We start from the raw sequence: 20,775 nt of genomic DNA on the forward strand, positions 1-20,775 counted from the left end.
AGAAGCTCCAGGTGAGGCCTGTTTGGTGGCTACATTAAACACTGGCACAACCTGGGAGGCAGGGATGCTTGGACACCAAGGGCCAAAATCAGGGATGAATCTATGGAGTGGCTTGAAGGGCAGCCATATCTCTGGGTCATGGTCTCAGGAGTGTGTGTGTGATGGGAGGAGGTAAAAACCAGCTTCTGGACTTGAGATATCTGGCAAGGGTGCCCCAGAGATGCCCAGAATATCTCTGGAGCAGGGAATGACAGTGCCTGTCCTGTTAGCCCAGCGGAGTCCCAGTGGGCTCTGCAGCTCAGTTTCTGTGACCCTGCTGTTGGTGAAACAAAGCCACAGTTACACACCAGGAGGGCTGTGTCCAGAGGCAGAAAGAGACTGGAAATCACAGCCAGCCCACAGGAGCAGGGAGTCCTGCAGCGGGGAAGAGCTGCTGTGCTGAGCACTTCCCATCGCACAGGCGCTCTGCACCCCACAGTGACCCAGCTCCATGTGCTCCTGCCCAAACTGGGCTTGGGAAGCAGGTTTCCCACGGAGGTCAGGGTCTGTCCCACCTGGGCTGCTGCATCCCCACCCAAAAATTCATCTTGAAGCAAGCCGAGCTGCTCCGGGGGTTTGCATGATGGGGAGTAGCTTACATGTGATGAAATAGCACTGGGCACCACGGTAATTGATGGGGTTTTAACCATTTATTCCCCTTCTCCATAACCCAGCTGTCTGTAACGACGACCAAGTCCTGCCTCATCTCTGGGTGGTACATGATGGAGACGGTGGGTGAGGAATGCAAGCCAAAGCTAAACAATGCCCTTTACAGTCTTTTTCACTGTCAGAATCTCAACACATTACCAATCATCGGTGTAAACCACCTCGTACACAACCGAAAAGCAGCATCCCTGGCATCAGCTGCTTCGGGCGTCCCCGTTAACCCCTCCGGAGCAAACCCTTCCCAAACAGCCATTTCGGAGTGCGCGAAATTGATTTCCTCTTCGGCCTCCGCAGTGGGAGAAGATGGCGGCGCGGAGCCGCGGGCGCCTCTCCTGCTTCTCAGCGTGTTTTGGAGACATCCTCTTCCCCCCTCACGTCTCGCTGATGGAGGGCGGGTGGCTTTGGTGCTGGGGGTGCTGGTCGTGGTGCGCGGGTCCCTCCCGGTGCCTTTCGGGGAGCAAACCCAACGATAAGCAAATTTACAGCAGCCCCTCCTTGGGTGATTTCCACAGCGCAAAGACCCCCTGCCTCCCACCCCCTTCGTGTGCATCTTCTCTTAATTAATTAATACTGCATTCATCACTGCTTAATTCCCGTTTCCGTAGCACCCGAGGAGGGGGGGCTGTGGGCAAAGGCGGGTGCTGAGGCAGTCGGGATCCGCTGTCTTAGTGGAGGAGCTTAATTAGCCCCCGTGACAATATGGGAGCGTTTCCCGCAGCTCTGCAATGGGTGGTTTCAAACTGGTGCCCAGTGAGCACAGCCCCAGGTCCCTGCGCTGCTGCTCGGGGTGTGCTTGTGGGGAAAGGTGACCCTTTAAAAAGCAAACAAAAATGCCCCAAACTGGTCTCTTTTGGAGCTTTGTGAAGGATGGGAGGCAAAGGGGTCTGGTTGGTGATGGGGGCAGGCAGGCTGGACACTGGGGATAGACCACATTGGGCTGTGAGGGCTCTGGTACCCCCTTCTCTGCTTGTAGCTGTCACCATCAGCATTGCAGGGCTCCTTTTCTTTCAGTGTTTTTACCTTAAACACAACCTGTTGGCACAGCAAACATTAACTGCAATGGTGCTGTTAGGAGAAGAGCGTAACTTCTTGAGGACTGTCTGGAAAGGAAGCCAATGCGCTTGTCGTCCCGGTTTTGTGGCACGCGTTGGAGTCTAGATCGGTGCCTTTATTTTGTTTTCTTAAGGTTTTTATCTCCCCATCTTTGAACTCTTCTCCTCTCTACAAAAACCCCAAGGAGAAGCAAACCCTATGTGCCCCACCGCTCATTTCTCAGTGGGGTGGTGACCCACAGGTATGTGTGCTCCTACCCAAGCAGATCCCACCTGGCTGGGCACCATGTCTAAGATAAGATGGAGGTACCTAGCACGCGCGCGTGTGTGTGTGTGTGTGTATGAGGAGGGAAGGGAAGATGGAGGGGGAACAAAAGCAGCAGATCCGCTGCGGTGCTGGGCCGGGCTCCTTGCCAAGAAGCGGCTGCGGCACGCAGCCCTGGTTGGGGTGGTGGTGGTTCCCCCCATTGACATGGCTGGCGATGCTCCCGCCTGCCCTCTCCTCCCCGGCGCGAGCTGGGGCGTGAAGGTGGCTCTGGGCTGGGATGCGGGATGCTGCCTCACCCTTCCCACCGCTAGACGGGACCACGGCACCGGCGCTCCGGCAGCCCGATGCGCGCCTGTCCCGCGTGACTCGCATACGCAATGCAGCCATGCTTAACGAGCGTGAGTAATTATGCCAGGCGGAGGCTTGGGGTGCGGGGGGCGGTCGGGATCGTGTGTGCGCATGAGGGTTGGTTTGGCTTGACGGGTTTTTTTCTTAATAATTCCCATCATTCCCACCCCTTTTCCTCCCCCCTGCCCAGTCCGTGGCATTGAAACTTGGCCACCTCCTTGGCAGTGTCTTCGGGAGGGCCGGGGATGCGGGGGTCAGTTGGCACAGCAACTGCTGTTCGGGGACAAAAGGAGGCTTTTTTTGCAGCGACAGTAGCAGCTGCCAGCCAGAATAGCAAATCCGTGCGACTTGGCACCACTCCAGCTTCCTTGAGGGTTGCAGAGGGATGGTATGTTGGAGGGTAAGACTAGCTAATTAATCTTCTGGCAGGGAACAATGTAATATCAGACAATTACAAAGACAGAATGAAATTACTATAGTGGGAAGGCTGGCATATGAATTTCTCAAAGGGTCCATCCCTCAACCCGCCGCTGTTACTTAATATGCAGGAAAAGCACCGACTGTACATGTGCTTTTCTGTTGTGTGTAAGGGGGGGTTGTATGAATTGAATTATGTGTTTGGAGGAGGGGTGGCGGGACGTGGGCTCCGTTGCAGGATAAGCTTTTTGAGGAGCAAAAGGGAGAAAGAAGAGTTTTTCCAAGCAGAGATGTTCCCTGTCAACTACCATGCCGAGAGGGCAGACGTGGCGTGTCGCTGATGCTACAAGCTCACAGGGTCGGGGATATTTTTCCTGGTTATTTTTAATGATTACACTGTGATGCCTGATAACTACAGATTTTTGGAGGAGGATCTGGCTGCTGGGCAGAGGGGGAAGGATTTCCTTCCGTCTTTTTTGCATGGAGAAGCCCTCAAAGAGCTTTGGAGCTGCTGAAAGTTACTGGGGAAACACACCTACCAGCTCAGTGGTGGTAATTGCCAATAATTAGCTGTAATCACTGCTACCTGCAGTTGGGACACTGTGATGAATAAAGCAGTGCAAGCCACATGGTGCAGGCTCCCTCTCTGTTTATTTGCTGTGGGGAAAGAATTAGGAAGGTCTCATTTATCCTGGAGCACAGGAAAGCATCGGTGGGAGATGGAATTAGTATAGGAAACCCCTCCTTCCTCCTCCTCCTCCTTGCCAGGCGTTAGGGATAAGCTAATGACTCTCCTTCTGCATCTCCCTCCCAGGATGAAAGTAAATGCAGTGGGATCTCTAGAAGCGTCATTAAAAACCCAATGTGAAAACAATATCAGTCAAATTCTGTTTGCAATGCTGGATGTGTGCGTATGCACACCAAGTCCCTGGGGACACGGCCAGGAGCTGCCTCGAGCCAGCGGAGGATCTGGAACAACTCCAGCTTGGTTGTTCTTTCTCCTAAGGAATTAGAGTAGAGTTTTGTTTGGTGTCTGTAGAGGTGAAATGATGCAGGGATGATGTTTAAAACCCACTGTCTGCCTGAGCTGCTGGGCTGGGCTGCTGGTTATCACTGAAGCTGGTGGAAACTTAGGCTGAGTAAGTGTGGTTTTAAGGGGGTAACAATGTCAAGTGATGGATTGGCAAACTGGGCAGATCAGGAGGAGCTGCACACAGCCTCGTCCTTGACCTGTGTCCTGAAAGGCATCCTGGTGGGTGCCAACCCACCCATGGGGATTTGTCTGAATATTTCTCTGGGCTGGATAAATATCAGAAACTCTTCCCATTGGGTTTCATTAGGGATGAAGGTCCCATCAGAATTCCTTTGGCATGGTGCATATGGATGCGTGGAGCTGCCTATGTGCTCACTCAGCCCAGCCTGGGCTCCCTGTGCTGGCTCTGAAACTGGAGAAACCAAAAATTCCCTGCCTGGCCAGGGTATCCCAAAAGCCAAGTCTCTGCTCCCACCCTCTGCTGTACCCACCCTCTGTTTGCTCTGAGGGTCCCCAAGTGCTTGAGTGCACAGTGCCTGCTCTTTGGATGCAGAAAAGAACGGATGGTGCCCCTTTGGTTGCTGTCCTTATCTGCAGGCAACCAGACCTCCAGGGCCTGAGGTTCTGAGGGAAGCTCTTTTAAGATCAGCTCAACTTAGAGGCTGAAGGTCTCAGAGGTTTCCTATCCAGATAGTGATGGGTCTAGTTATGGATGCTGATGAGAGTGAAGAAACTGAATTTATCCCAATCATTTAATAAACAACAATTCATTTGGACTCAAGCTTGAATGTTAAAAATCACGCAGTTGAGTCCCTGTTCTGGGCTGTGTCTAAAGTCCTGCTGAGGATGGACTCTCCCTGTCCAGCAATCCTGTCCAGCCCTAGCCTTGGTTTTGGCTCTGTGTGCATTATCTTTTCCACTTCCACACAGGAGCAGTGCTGCTGGGCTAAGACTATCTGAGTTGCTTCATATTCAGCTATTGACACCAGAGATGTTTGTTTCTATAAATTGAGTGCATCTTCTTGACTCTAGGTTCAAGTTTTCCTCTATTATGGAGTTTTCTTTACACTGGAAAAAATCTGTTAGCGCTGGAATTTTGCCTTCAAACCACACAATAAAAAACACAAAGCCCCAACCTTTCACAGTCAGTTGAGTCAATGAAAGTCACCCCCTGGGTCCTGCTCACATTCACACTGTGAGGTGAATTTACCCATGGAGGTGGGTGTATCCAAACGTGTGTGTGCTAAAGAGCTAACAGCGGTCTGGGCAGTCTTTGACCTGAAGAGGTGATCCTTGGTGCTGCTGAAATTCCCTCTTTGCAACAGGCTGTGTCTCCCCTCAAGCCCTGCTGAGTGCTCCAAGTCAACTTCTGGAGTTAGGAAGTTTAATTTGTAATAAATCTGCATTAGAGTACAAGTAAATCTGCTTCAGTGGCTATAAAAATTAATTCCTTATCCTAAACATTATTATATAGCTTTCAAAATGAATTGACTGTGGTTGGTAGCCTACTATGTGCTGTTATTGGTAATTAGTGTAACAAAATAGCATTGCTGTAATATTTCCTGTCTACCCCTCCCCCAGTTGGGAGCTATTTCCTATTAGAGAATCAGAATTGCAAATGCCTGTGTGCAAACCGCTCTCGTTGGTTTCTGGATGCATTCTGCGTGTGTTGGAAGTCAATCTGTTCCTTTCTCTGTGTCGGCCTGTGGTTTTCTGGGAGCATTTGCTTCCGAAAAAGCTTTGGTGCGGCACAGGGCACCATTAGAGCCTGATGCTGGAGGGTGCTGGTGGCTGCCTGGTGGTGCCCAATGTTCTTGGATCTCCTCTGAGCTGCTGAGGTTGCTTACCGTCTCCCAGGCCCTTGTGCCTTGTCTTGCAGGCAACATGCCTTTGTTGTCTTCATCCAGAAGCTCAGCTTGCCCTAGAAGACATGATGGATCTGGCTGTGAAGGTGCTGGAGCTGGGCAGCTCTGAGTCTGCCAAGAGGTGGAGGGAAGCAGAGGCTCCCTTTTCTGAAGCAAACAATAAATGAAGGAGAAGGCTGAGGCAACAATTCCCGGGCAGCCAAAGGGGGCACATAGCAGAAAGATGCACACATGGAAGGCTGAAAGAACCTGAAAATCTCTCCTATGATTTTGCCACTGGACGAAGCAAGTTTTCACACCTTACTCTGTTGGCTTGACTATGCAACCTGAATGGGATTAAAAGGGGGATGGCAACAGAGGAGCAGCAACTCAAAGGTTAGGATATACATTTCTACTTCTTGTGAGACAGATGGACACTGTTGGGCAGCTTCGCTCCACAGCCCCGTTCTCATCTTGTCCAATGCCATTCTGCATTGCAGGGCTGTTCTGCCTGGCCAACAGTTATCAAACCCCGGTGCCCACCTCAAATGTCTTGGCACAGCCTCTCAGGAACACGCATACTAAACAATGCTGACCAAAACATACAACTGGCATTTGTTAGTGGAGTTTCCCATTGAATTATTTTTTTACCATCATAAGTCTTTTTTTTCCCCCTCCCAAATTTACAGCCTTCAACATCACCTTTTGAAATATTCCTTTGCAGCCATGCAGGTTAGAAACCTGATTCATAGCGAGTGAAAGCTCAGATTCCCCTGTAACTTTCTGACTCTGGGATCTGGGGCTTGTATGTGAACTACCCAATTTAAAACTTAACAGCTCTGTAACAAGAACCTGGGACCAGAGAAATTGGAAGCTGGGGGGAGCCTGATGTTTTTTCCATGCTGTCCCCAGCATGGAGCTATTTCTTGAGTTTGGATGACATGACAGCTTCAGAAGTCTGGATGTATGCCCTGGACTCAGTCAGCCAATATATCACAGAGCTGAAAAATGCAGAAAATAAGCAGTAAAAGTGAGTGGGGGATATCTTTGCCACCCTGGAAAACATTCAAGGTTTAGGTACAGTAGTAATAACGATATCAGTACCATTCTTGGCCCAGATGAGGATGGTAAATCACAATTCCAGCAAGTTACAAAGTGAACAGGCTGTGCCAGCCGAAACCTTTGATTAGGTTTTGGTCGCTGAGCCTGGGGTTTTGTGTTTCAGCTGGAGCTGGACAAATGCAATTAGCTTAAGCTTGAGGATACGAATTCCCTCCAAGCTGGGGGAGGAAAATAAAACTGCATGTTGGAAGGTGATATAATTGTGACTTTCTCCAACTATTTTTTTTTTCCCTTAGGTCAGAGGATATTGAAATGATTTAAAGCAGGATTTTGCTGGGAACGAACTGATGTATTTTCTTCCAATGTAAAACCCCACGCTGATATCAGCAAGGCCACTGCTGTACTTTGAATCCTCTGTCCCCATCACTCCTGCAGGACAGGAGCAGCACTTTGGGTGTTGTTGGCACTGGCCAGGAAAATGGGGATATTTTCTCCTTTTTTAGCTTCCTTATGGAAAAGCCTGTATCTCAGGAGTTTGTCTGGAATTAAGTGTTTTTAAGCCCTTTGACCAATTCCTTCTGTCCTCTTGGTTTGGGGAAAAAAAATTGTGGCTTTTCTGTGATTCTACCGACATCTTTCTAACTGGAAGTTAATTTTGTTGCACTGATCACTTGACTCTTTCAAAGCCCCATCAAAGTAATTTCAGCTTCGTTCTTGGTGCCAGACAGGTATTTCTCTATCTTTTTAATGAACTTTTTAACTCTGGAGGAGAAACATAAGAAAACAAGACCTGTAGTAAATCACTTTGGTGAATGAGTCCTTACTAAAGCTGGGCAGAAATCAGATCTCCTGTTTGCAGAAAAACTCAAATGAAACCAGTCTCAAAGTTAGAAAGAAAAAAAATCTGAAAACAAAAATTGGGTCAAATTAAATATTTAATTTCAATAAAACCAAAGTTTTTCAAACATAATTTCAATAAAATCAAAGTATTTCAAAAGTATTTCTTTGGTTAATATTTTATGAGACAAGCCTAAAATTAAACATAAAGTTTTTTCTCAGTGGGGAAAAAACAGAGGTTGTTTTTGTGTTTTTTTAAAGAAAAAAGTTCATATGATGAAAGTACCTTTTTTTCCCCTCAGAATAAATTTTTTCTCATACTGAGAATCTGTGTATGATGTTGTGTCACAGCAGCCAGTTCAGAGAGATGGTGCCTCTCTGGGTACCGGATCTGATGATGCTCCAGGGACAAAGATGCGCTCTTGCTGTTGCAGTGGAGTTTGCAGAAATCAGTCTTTAGTGTTCTCTTTTCTATTTCTTGCATGGACTTGCTGTGGTAGACAGATTTGGGTAGACAGGTAAAATAGTGATGTGATGGTCACTGTGACTTCTAGCATCTGTGTGAAGGACCTGTGGTTCTACTTGGCTCTTTGAGGTTTTCATTTCGTGCTTTGATGGTTGAGTACAACCTGTCCGAGGAACAGAGGCACATGTGGCAAAACCCCCTTCGAATTTGTCTAATCTTCAATTGTAGAAGTGTTTTTCTTTATTCTCTTTGTGCACACATAGAAAGAGAGACTTCTTATGAATTCCAAAACACAACATGGTAAGGTTGGGCTGTAACATTAGTATTTGTGTATGCTTCCAAGGGAAAACTCCACTTCCTGGCCTGAGTTTATATATGCATAGTTTTTTTTGCTTGAATACTGAAAACCAAGGAGACTGTGCTTTAGTGCCATTATTCTGTGGACTGCTTCCTAAAATCACGTTCATTTGCAGCACAATTCTTGCTCTTTTGTCTAGACTTTCCCTGTGGCAACTAAAAGGCTTGGCTTTTTTTGAGTAATAATAATGGGGCAATGCAATGAAAATGCAGGACAAACACAATGCAGATCAATTCTCTTTAATGTGGGTCATTTATGCATGTGCTTGTCTGGTGGTATTTGTCCTCTGATGTTTGGCAAATGTGCTATTTAGCTGTTTTCTTTGACCCTAAATCACTTTGTCTGCAGCAAGCTTCCACTCCTGCTAGGAGGCAAAGCGGCTACGCTTAACCTTTTGTTTTCTACAGCAGATTTCTGACAACATAAATAGTTTGCTGCTCACTGGCAAGATTGTTGCACTGGCAGGAATAATCCTGTTTCTATCAGTTATGCATTCTGAGGCTTTTCTCACTGTTTTCCTCTGGCAGTTACTAAACTAGATGCAGATCTGACGGACAGGAGTCTATGCCACTGCTTCTGTTGCAAAGCTGAGCCTAACGGCAACAGGCACATGTGAACAAGGATTAAAATGAAGGTCTTGCAAAGCCATGGCTTGGGAGCACTCCAGTGTCTGCTGCAGCTGCACTGGTGCTACCAGCACTGCAAATCTCAGATTTCAATCTGTTACATCCAACTTCGGTGCCAGTTTAGGCTACTTTCAATGGGATGCTTCACATGATGCTGCCTTCGCTCCCCTGTGCCAGGGAGCAAGATGTGTGTGTGTGTGTGCTGTGTGCTCCCCTCCACTAACCAAGGAGGCATGAGCTGCCAAAGGGAAGCTTTTCCCAGGTTTTCTTTCTCTGCCACAGAGCAGGCTGCTGTTACCTGGGGCAGTTGCAGAGCAGACAGCAGCACTGCTGGAATGAGGGCAGGAGCTGTACAAACAATTTACTACCCTGCTGCAAGGATGCTACAACAAGGCCCATAAACAGCCACATAAAGGGAATCTGGGTGGGAGCTGGGAATACCCTGACAAACACAATTCTCCCTTAATTTAATAGAACGGTCCATTCAGCAGAGAATATATTGTAAAGCTCTCTCAGGTTGGATGGCCTCCTATTGTGTCTGGCCTTTGAAGTGCTGATTAGCTGGGCTGGGAACACGCTGATAAAAAGTTAATTTCTATTTGCTGTTGCTTTGTAATTGGATGAACACGAAAGCAATTAAATATTAAAACATACAAACAAATAACGAAGTCACTGTAATTAGCCAAAGTTTGATCACTGTCATATTTATTTAGGAGGAGATGATACGTCTCAGCAGGTGACATTTTAAATACCCTTGGCTGCTTTGGTGTTGTCTTCAGAGAATGCTGAATAATGTACGGAGGATTTAATTAAACCCCATTGTAAATCAGCTGTGATGACAGGGAAGTGACGGCCACATGTTGAAAAGAGAATTAGGCCGAAGCAAGAGAGATTAATTAACTGTTTTCTACGGGGTTCAACCTAAGCATGGGCAGGGAGTTTGTCCAAGGAGGAGAACTTGGTTTTTAAAGTTGTTTTGCTTGAGGTTGGAGAAGGATGCTCTGCACCTGGAGATACTGCAGCCCCATAAGGGGTGGCTGTGATTGTTCATATAACAGCTGTGATTTGTCATATAAAATGAGAGGGGGAAACTGAGGCACTTTGTGCTGCAGCCTGCAGCAGTAGGTGCTGCTGGGTGGCTCTTCCCTCCCAGCACCTTTGCAGCCTCTGGGCAGGACAGTCCCCCTGGCTTGTTGGTACAGAAAAGATGTTTCACCTCAGTAAGTCAATCCCAGGAATCCTGAAAAGCTGCCTTGAACCTTGAAGCAGGAGGGGAAGGGAAGGTTCTGGATATTTGCTCAGCCTTGGCTGCATTAGGAAGCCCCAAAGTTTATTAGGCAGTTATCCAAGCTCCCTGGTGGAGTCTTTTGCAGGATGTGCTTTCTTCAGGTCCATTGGTCACTAGCCAAAGCAAGCGAGGGTCAACGTGTTATAGTAATGACAAGAAATAAACTCAGCCAAACTGGTGGGTGTTGCCTGAATCCAATTTGGTGAGTTTTATGTTAATGGAGAAAGTAGTGTGAGAGAGAAATGACAGAGCAAAGGGATAAGGGAATGAGAGGAATTGAAATGTCAAGGGGAGGGTAAGGGTCAGTGTGTGTGGTTAATCAGCAGCATTCACATTTGAAGATTATCAAGCCTGATGGGTAAGACTCTTAACTAATTTGGGCATTTCTAAAGCCCTATTGCCTTCTGTGAACATGGGCTGTAGGAAGAGGAGGTGGTTCAGCTCTTGTGCAAGGCAAGATCTGATTGCTGGCCAGGCTTGGAAAAGCATTTTATCTGAGGCAGTTACAAGGAGCTTATCAGGCGTAGATCCAGCACTGGTTGCCACCTAGAAGAAGGTATAGACCACACCAGGCTTTTCCTCCTCTCGTCTTGTACTGAGAGACAATATTTCCAGTGTTATGTGAGATGTATTCCCTGCTGCCGGTGAGGGACAGACATGGGAGGAAGTCGGGCTGAAGAACCTTAGTAAATTAGATGGAACTCCCCCAGAACATCCCCATGCTGGGTTTGTAGGGGGTTTGTGGTGAAGAGCCTTGCAGACTTTAACTGTGAGATAGGAGTTATAGAAAGAAATGGGCTGGGCAGTGGGGCTAAAGGGGGCTCAGGAAGAGAGCCTTGCGAGGGGAACATGAGCCCCATGGCCGGATTAATGGGATGCTGCTGTGCTTTGGGAATGCACAGGGTAATTTGATTTCCTATTGAACTATCCCATGCATCTCCTCTGGCAGGGCCATCGCTGATCACCAGGGACCCAGGGCGAGGATGAGCCTTGGTGGCTTGGTGTGGACAGCTCAGTGCAGAAGCAGCAGTGGTCCTTCTTGCACAGGTAAGATGCTGCCTCACGTGGGATCACAGCATGCGGATGAGGCTTTAGCTGCCGGAGGTGATGATTTGCACATGTGACTTTGCATTTCAAAGCCTCGTTTTTCCCCTCTCTTAGCAATGAAAACTGGGAGTAATTGTACACATAGCAGGAAAAAAATTCATTTTATTCCCAGAGGTGTAAATTAATTGATTCAGCCCAGGAAAAAGACCTGGGCGCTTTTACAGCCAACTCCCTGAAGGCATCTCCTCGCTGTACAGGTCTGATCAAAAATGCAAATAAGATGTTAGGAGGAGTAAGAGATGGGAAAGGATGGAGGGTAATAAGGAAATACAGTATTGTAATGGCGCAAAGAGTACTGCTTCCTTCTCTGAATACAACACAAAACCATGATTTCTGTTCCCCAAACGGTCTTGCAGTTCTGCTGGGTGTGCAGAGCTGATGAAAATAGCGATGGGGAGCCGGAAAACCCCCTTGTCAGGGCAGAGTGACTGGCTGGACGTGTAGAGCACTGGGCTGACATGATGCCCAGCCCCAGAGCAGGGAATGGAAGCCCTGCCTCTACTAAAAAAGGCTGTGGTGGTGTGAAGCAGCTCACTCTGAGCTCCACGCTCATGGGCAGTGAGCTCATCCTTTCCTCAGTGGCTGTGGACTCTACAGCCTGACATCAGGGCTGTGTGGGAAGCAGTAGTTGTCAAGAAGGGATTTATCCTTCCCCCTTTCCTCATCCCTGACTTGCTGGTTGTGGTTTGGGTCTCTTCAGCCTCTCCTGAAACTTCAGGGAGCGCTGCTGTGACAAACAAACCACCCCCGTGCATGTCCTGGTACTGCCCTCTTGGGCTGGGGTTGGTGTAGCTGCTCCTGTGGGCTGGGTTGTGCTGTCTGATGGATTTGCACATGGAAGAGCATGTTTTCCTCTGTACTACTTAGGCAGGCAATACGGATGAGGCTTTTGCTGTCTTCCATAGTGCTGGATTTATGGGCTCTTCTAAATCAACAGTGACTACTATTCATTGGTGGCAAGACTCCAGTCTTGCTCTTGCTCTCTCCTCCTTTAGCATGTTTTTGCCATGACTTTTGGCCTTCCAGTGTAAGCCTTCAGCTTACTGAAGGTGCCTGAGGAGGTGTTTTGTGGTGGGTTGTATTATGAGGAAGAGATGGTCTTTGGGATGATCCATAGTAAGTATGCAATCTTGGTTGCCCCAGATTGAAATGGTTATTTAGGTGATCCTTGCAATCCATGGGGAGAGACGACCATCTCTGAGCAGGGGCTTTTGGGGGCCTGTGTCCTTTTGTATCTACTGAGGCATGCCTGCAGCAGACTCACTAGATAAGATACAGAGAAACTTCATCTCAAATGAACCCCACTGCTGCTGGGTTCCCAGCTGCTGCAGCAGATGGGACTGGAAAAGCTGTGGGCTCATAGCTGAGTGTGAAGGCTGTCAGAGCAGGGTCCTAAACACTGAAAGCTTCGATTTGCAAAGCTCTAAGAAATAAGTCCTTTTTGCATCTCACATCGAGCTCCCAACCACTCGGTACCCTCCTGGATTCAATTTGGCTGCGCCTCAGTTCCTCATCTCTACAAGAAGAATTCCACCTTTCCTCACAGGGCTGCTCTAAGGCAAATTAATGTTTGCAAACCACTTGGATACTATGATAATAAATGCTGTGAAAGCCCAGGAGAAAATTAATAGCTCATTATTTAGACCAAGACTTCAATCGTATGCCATATCCCGGACACAGGGCTACATATTGAATGATGAGGATAAAGAAAAATATTGAATAGCTGCTCATTAAGAGAGCACCATCCATCTGGTGTATGAAAGGGAGCTTTTTCCTGCGGAAAAAAAGTGGTCCACGATCATGTTATTACAATGTGTGTTGCAATGCATCTCTACAAGGGGACCGGGCTTTGGTTATCTGTGCAGGCTGGATTCTGGCATTTTTCAAGTGCTTGGCTGCAACCTGACTGCTCTTTTAACACTGGGGTTGGCTTTAATATGTAGCAAAGAGATAAAAATGCCAGTAGATGGCACCCAAGAATACGGAGCATCACTCCCGGGTGTGTGGGACCAATAAACGTGTTGTTGTGTACCACAAATGGCTTCCTCTGCGCAGCTTTTTATATCAGCTCCTTATTTTTTTTCCTGCCTTCTTCTGGCTTGGCGATTTGGTGCACAGAGCAAAGGGGAAACAAGTGCATGAAGCAGCAGGGGTGGTTAGGTGCTCTGCGCACTCTGATCTCAATATTGTTTCTACCTTTTGGGTTTCAATTACTTACCAGTCTAGAAATCCTGAGCTGTGCTCTCCTCAGCTGACCTTTTTTTTTTATGCTTTGCTTACAGCTTGCTTGTAAAACGAGATGAGAACTTAATTTGAAAGCTGAAGTTAATTGACCTAAATAAACTAAGAGCCTTCTGTTGGCTTTACGGCGAAAAAACCCTGCATAACCTAGCTCTCCCCCTTAAACATATCGCAGAGCAGAATGGTTTTCCTGGTGCATCTTCGAGCTGCTGCTGTTTACTGACAGTTAGTTGTGGCGTAGTATTGTCTAGAGAGAAAAGCTGTTGTGCTCAGCACTGATGCGCAGCAATGGGAAGGCAGCCCCAACCTGGAGCGGCTCGCTTTGAGTAGGAAAGATTGAGCAGGGTAGTGACCCAGGCAAGGCTCTGGCTGCAGACTATCTGGGCTAGGTAGAAAACAAGTCCTAAGCTGCAGAAAAGTCTCTCCGTGTCTGCTTTGATGGCACAGAGCAGAGCCTTTTGCTGCCAGATTTCCTCGCTCAATGTGTGGTGTTACAGGATTGACAAAGGCAATTTTGAGCCAGGCTGTCGTCTGGAGGATGAGCCTGGCATTTAAGGTCTGGGATAACCTTTGTGATCTGTGATACCGTCTCCCTGCTGGGACTACAACCTCAGGCTGCCACCTCCTCTACTCTTCCAGCCACAGCTACCACCCAGCTCTCCCACTCTGTCTCACCAGCTTGCTGTCTGAGCTCTGCTCAGAGAGCATCAGTCCTGGTATGACTACACAGCTCTACCTGGGGCAAGCAGATGCTCTTGTGCCAGTTTAGCTTGATTCAGGGCTACCTGAAATAGCTGAAACCAGAACAAGCAGTACTATGTCCATAGCTGTGTCAGTGCAGTGATCTAAATGCTTTCTGGCTGCGTTCATGTCATTTTTCCTATCCAGGCAAGTTGCTGGGCTAGGCTGAAGGATGCTCTTCTGGGAACTGCAGAAGAGAGGATGAAAAGATAAAGGGCACAGTGTAACCCTTCAGCTCAGCTCCTCAGAAAGCATTGGCTGTAGAGCTCTGAGCACTGGATAAAGATGGGAGACCTTGGTTTCACCTCTGAGTCTGCTGGAAACCCATCATATGAGCTTGGTCAAAAGGGAGTTAGCCATTGCCCTTCTCTGTGCTGCAGTTCTCTTGTAAAACAGTTTTGACAATAGCCTGTTTCCTTGCGAAAGCTATTGCAGCTCTGTGAATGAAATGTCCCCTTTTTACACGTTCTTCAGGTGATATACTTGGGGCTGGGGGAATTTGGAATGAGACAGTAAAATGACATCATGGATTTAGATTGAAAACACAGACATGTTTGGGTCCGACACTCCAAAAACGTGTGTTTTCGGCTAAACCTCCCGTCTTTAGAGGATTTGCCAGGACACGGGGAGGGAGGAGGCAGCTGCTGGGGTCCTCCCTGCAGCTGTGGCAGTGGGAGCCCTCTTGTGGCACACAGTGGATGTGCCTGAGATGTTGGGAATGTTGGCTGGGATGTCGAGTCGGGATGGAGAATCCGATTAACAAAAGAAGTAACCTAGAGAGCGAGAGAGATGTGTGTCCAGGAATAACCGGTTCAGTGGGGAGCTCTATTTCAAAAGCCCTCATTCAGTGCAAGGCAATAACAGCAGCTGATGTTGCTTCATCTGGGGGAAGTCACGTACTATTGAAGAATTGCCAATGCACCTCTAAACTAGGTGAAAGAAGGGCATTGTAGAGTACCCTGAGCTTGAAGGGAGCCACACAGGTCAGCCCAAAAGTTAAACCATGTATCTAAGAGCACTGTTCAAGTTCTGCTTGAACACTGACAGGCCTGGGGCTATGACCACTTCCTGGGCTTCTTGCTTCAGAGTTTAACCACCCTCTCAGTGAAGAGCTTTTTCATCATAGCCAATATAAACTTCCCCTGACACAGCTTTAAACCATTCCTTTGCATTGTGTCACCAGAGGTAAAGATCAGCATCTTCAGCTCCACTCTCCCCCATGATGAAGTTGCAGACAGCAGCAAGGTCACCCCTCAGTCTGCTCTACTCCAGGCTGAAGGAACCAAGTATCCTCATCTGCTCCTCATAAATCACATCCTCTAGCCCTTTTGCCATCTTTGGGTCCCTCCTTTGGGCATATTCTAATAATTGCATATCCTTTTTATCTTGTAGGGCCCCAGACTGCACACAGCAGGTGAAGCCACGCCAAGGCTGAGTATTAAGGGACAATCATGTCTTTGGCTGGTTAGTTATACTGTGCTTAATGCACCTCAGGCTATGGTTGGTCATTTTTGCTGCCAAGGCACATTGTTGACTCCTACTGAGCTTCCCATCAACCAAACCCCACTAGTCCCTTTCTGCAGGGCTGCACTCCAGCCTCTTGTCTCTCAGTCTATATGTACGTCCAGGTTACCCAGCCCCACGTGCAGAATCTGGCACTTGTTCTTGTTGAGTTCCACATAACCGATGATTACCCAGAGCTCTAATGTGTTGAGGCCATTCTGTAAAGGCTTCTCTACCCTTGAGGGGAGCAGTTGTTCTTCCTAATTTATTATATGCTGTCAAGCTCACTTAGTGTGTGTTCAACTCCTGTGTTCAGGTTATTGATAAAAGCACTGAAGAGCTTGGGCTCAAAAATTGAGCTTTGGAGGAGAACACTATTGGCTGGCCACCAGCCAGATGTTACACCATTTACTGCAGCTCTTTGAACCTGACCTTCAGCCGGTTGTGTTGTGTACATGTCTAGCTGTATGCTGGTTATCTTGTTCAGAAGCTTGCTGTGAGACACAGTATCAGAACCTTGCTAAAATCCACAAAACCACACAGCCACTACTCTCCCTTTGTCCATTACATGGCTGATTTTGTTATGAAAGGATATTAAGGTAGCAAAGCATGACTATCCCTTCATGAGCAGATGTTAGCTTTGTCCAATGACTGCGCTCTCTTTCAAGTGTTTTTCAGTATCTCCTAGAATAATCTTCTCCATAATTTCACCAGGCACCAAAGCGACACTGACAGGCCTATAATTACCAGGGTTGTCTTTCTTGTCCTTCTTGAAAACTGGAATAACATTTCCTAGCTTCCAGTTGACTGGGACCTCTCCAGGCTCCCAGGACCACTGATGGATAACTATGAAAGGCCTCACAGTAACATCAGCCAACTCTATCAGTAACCTGGAAGGAGTCTCATCAGGCCCCATGGTATTATGTTATACTTTGCAGTACAGCTAATTAGTTGCACTAGCTAATCCTGTACAAGTTTAAAGTCAACTGAGACGTTATTGCTCCCCCAGTCATGACCCTCCAACCTGGGGCTCCAGGCACCCCAGGGTGCACCACTGATGTTAAAGATAGAAGTGAGGAAGGAATTAAATGTCTGTGCTTTATTTTCATCCCTATTTGTGAGGCGACCAAGCTCATACAGTGATGGACCCACAGCTGGGGTTTGGAGAGAATGCAAGCACAGAGCCTTGGTGTGAAAGGGATTGCATTAAACTAACCTGTGAGAGGTCACCTCAAACCTGCTCAAAAAGCTGGGCCAGGACTGGAACCTGTTGCTGCAGGGAGATGCTCCTGCAATGGTAATTGAAATAACTACAGCCCAGTGTAACAGAGGGGAAATCGCTGGCCGGGGAACGTCGCATGAGCTGGCAGCAGAAAACAGATGTTCCCCACTACATTTGCTCTCTAAGTGAAAGTACAACAGATGCAAAACAGCATTAAAATGGTAGCAAGGCTGTAAATACAGCTTCTAATTACCACACCAGGTAATGTCAATCGCAACAATCCAGATTTCTCCCACGGATGCTCTGCAAGCAGGTGGGATGTATAAAGTCTTTTAAAAGATGGATTTGCTGGGGATTTTTTCCTCCCCCCTTTTATGCAACATACATAAGCTCGCTCACTTAGGGCAGCAGAGGAGAGTGTCACAGCCTTTCTGCCTGATGTATCTTTGGTACAGGGTGCTGAGAATAACCAACGAGATGAGAACAGAGTGTTAAATGCAGAGATTTGGGGATGGGGAGAGGTGGGTGGAGGAAGCTGCCTAGTACGGGAATAGTGTGAGCAAGAAGGGAAAGGAAGGAGCAGAAATGAAAAGCTACAAGAGACAGCGTGAGTGACAGGGAGAGAAAATAGCACAGAGCAGGGTGGCCCCAGCTGACTTCTTGGAAGGTACAGTGTTTGCTGTGGGGAGGAGGGATTTGGGATCCTCCTGGCTCTGGCAATGCCTGACTGGTGGTATATAAAGGGTAATGGATGGAAACGCTGCCCCTTGATTCTCTGCTGACCACTCTGTTCACAAGTCTGATCAGGGGTTTATAACCCTGCCAGCCGCAGAAGCAGCTCAGATCTCACACATTAATATCACTGGCACTTTCCCCTGCAGCTCCTGGGGTCCTCCTGTCCAATTTGGGAGGTTGGTTTGCACTTCATTCCTTTCTTCTAAAACAGGAAAGACTCTCTTTTCAGAGGTGATTTGGTTTTTGGAGCGGGTGGGAAGGCATGTGGTGTCAGGATAGGGTCATTTTTAAGGTGGAAAGGCCTTTTCAGAGGCTATTGCAGCTCTTCCTGAAGGTGGAAGATTGTGACTGCCCAGGTCCTTGTGTGCCATACCTCTTCCAAATTGCACTTCAGGCATGGAGCCAACCTAAGACATAACTTGGTGTGGAATACCAGCAAGACCATGGGACGCCCTGGAAAGGATGTACACGTTAGCAGAGGCACACCAGTGCCTACACTTAGCAGCCCACCTGGACGGAGGATCACTCTTCTACCAGAGCTGATCAGTGATTTCTGCATTGCTTTAGCAGGTTGGGCATGTTTCATGGATTAATATGGAGATATTTAGAGCCTGAATATATCATGAAAGAGAGAGAGAAAAGCATTTTCTTCTCTTCTTCCCTGTAAGCGCTCTTCCAGCTTTGTTGCTCTATCTGCTGTTGATGGCTGCTGGGAATAACGTGTAGGCACTGAAGTGAGAACCTGCTGGATAGTCATATATTACACACAAGCATGAAGATCAGTGCCTGCCCAGAGTTTATCCCAGATGTTGTTGTGTATTACAGGTACGTCTGAAGCTGATGCTCAGCTTCTCTTCATGCTCCAAAGCTCACTTGACCACAAACCTGCACATAGCCCTAGAGAGGCAGCCGGCTGCCCCCTTGGGATATGCAGGAGGGAACAACTGCCTTTGGGCTGCCTGGGGAGGGCAGGGGATACCCAGGCTGTACCTGGCTGGGGCACAGCACAGGGCCCATGGTGCTGCTGCAGCCCTGCATGGCCCCACAGGGCCCGGTGAGGAGCAGGGTTGTGTTTGCTGCACACGTGTACGGTGAGAGCTGTAATACAGTCACAGACCAGAAAATCCCCTTCTCTCCTCCCAATCAAATTAGGAGGAGAGAGCAGCAGAAAGTGCATTAACTAATCAAACTGTGATTTCAAATTGATTATTGCAAATTGCCAACCATAACAATTCTCCTAATGGCAGTCATTTAAAAATAAAAAATAACAAAACCAAGAGCCTCCATTAGGCGCTGTGCTAACCCCTCCTTGCTGGGTGAGGGCTGTCTGTACATCACAGCCCTTGCACAGGGCTCTCTCTGTGGCTCAGAGCCCTGGATTAGCCCCTAAGCCGAGTGGTGTGGGAGCAGACGCTTGGCTTTCTGCCGGTTCTGCCTCTGTCCACCGTCACCTGGCACGGGGATGCTGGTGGCAGCCTTGTTCTGGGAGCGCTGCCTTGCTGATGGCAGGCATTCCTGGAGCCTGGATGTGGGCAGCAGCCCTGTGCACCTTCCCAGCAGTTTCCCTGGCAACCAAGTCATCCTGCCAGCAGCCTGCCATGTCAGGAATAAAACAAGATGACACTGCAGCTCCTCAACACAAAAGCCCAAACCACAGAAACCCCTCTGAAACCTGCCTCCTCCTCCCCCCCACCCCAAACTGTTGGCTCCTTCCTCCCAGCTCCCACCCTGTGTTTTAGCAGGCTGTCCTGGAATGCCCTTGTGCGGGGAGGAGCACAAAGCACTGTACTTAGAATCATAGAATCATAGAACAGTTTGGGTTGGAAAGGACCTTCAGATCACCCAGTTCCAACCCCCTGCCATGGGCAGGGACACCTCCCACTTAACCATGTCACCCAAGGCTCTGTCCAACCTGGCCTTGAACACTGCCAGGGATGGAGCATTCACAGCTTCCCTGGGCAACCCATTCCAGTGCCTCACCACCCTAACAGGAAAGAATTTCCTCCGTATATCCAATCTAAACTTCCCCTGTTCAAGTTTGAACCCGTTACCCCTTGTCCTATCACTACAGTACTTCAAAGACTGTCAGTCAGGTCAGGCACATGCTGAAGTGATGGGAAATTGGGAAATGGCTCCTGCATGAGCTGCATGGTCCTGCCTGGATCTTGGTCATGTTTCTCCATGTTTTCTCCCTGGACAACTGAGTGGTTTGCTTGGCTGTGGGTGTTGGAAATGCTATGGGACCAGGAGTTTGAAGGCACCTGAACTGTATCAGATTCCAGTCCGGCAGAGATAATGACAGCAGTGTTCCTCCACTGCCACAAACATGGCATAAGTGTTCATCAGGTTTTGGGTTTCCCACTGTTCTCTTGTCATGGCCATTCTCACAGGGCCTTTGTGGTGCCTTCAATGGACCTGAGGCCTTGTCATGAAAGGGCTTCAGTGGCTGGTTCAGTGATGGAGAGTAAGCTGGCTGTGTGTTTTTCATGGAGTTTTACATGGTCTTGTGTTGTGGTGGCAAGATAAGGAGCACCTACCTAGAAGATGGGTACATGTGTTAGTGGTTTTTGTGGAATTAACCCTGCAATGTAAAGACAAGGCAGGAGTATTTTTTGGATCCATATGAGGGATGGGGCACAAGTGAACATGGAGGGTCTAGAAATCTTGGAAAGTGGGATAGAGAGATCTATAGTGAAATCTGTTGCTCCTAATAACACCTTCAGGGCTGAACACGTGTGTGGACACTTATAGAGGTGCTTCATACAGCACCTCTACAAGCACCTCTAAACCAGCTAGTATTGGGTAGTCTTTGTTTCTCAGGTCATAGCGATTGTTTTTGTTCTTCTTTTTGTCTGTTAATACAAAATATCTGTCTGCAGGTCTTTCAGTCTGATGGCTTTGTCCAGACCTATCTTCTTTTCT

General features: G+C 48.0%; 1 protein-coding gene across 10 annotated transcripts in view; it reads left to right on the plus strand.

Annotated features, from left to right (window-relative positions):
• Positions 1–2,191: 2,191 nt before the first annotated feature.
• Positions 2,192–20,775, plus strand: part of TNRC6C (trinucleotide repeat containing adaptor 6C) — a 317,396-nt gene continuing 298,812 nt past the window's right edge. For 4 of the 10 annotated variants that reach the window (XM_061455582.1, XM_061455591.1, XM_061455592.1 and 1 more), the window contains exons 1-2: positions 2,194–2,423; positions 11,254–11,351. The gene's annotated coding sequence lies outside the window, so the exon portion shown is untranslated. Of the gene's footprint in view, positions 2,424–2,620; positions 2,774–11,253; positions 11,352–20,775 lie in introns of those variants that run through there. The other 6 variants (XM_061455585.1, XM_061455593.1, XM_061455587.1 and 3 more) reach the window with 5 other exon arrangements.

This window comes from Pezoporus flaviventris, unplaced genomic scaffold (genome assembly GCF_033815535.1).
Source record: "Pezoporus flaviventris isolate CSIRO_AGI_PZ_B2104156 unplaced genomic scaffold, CSIRO_AGI_Pfla_v1 ptg000020l, whole genome shotgun sequence".
Taxonomy (NCBI): Eukaryota; Metazoa; Chordata; class Aves; order Psittaciformes; family Psittacidae; genus Pezoporus; species Pezoporus flaviventris.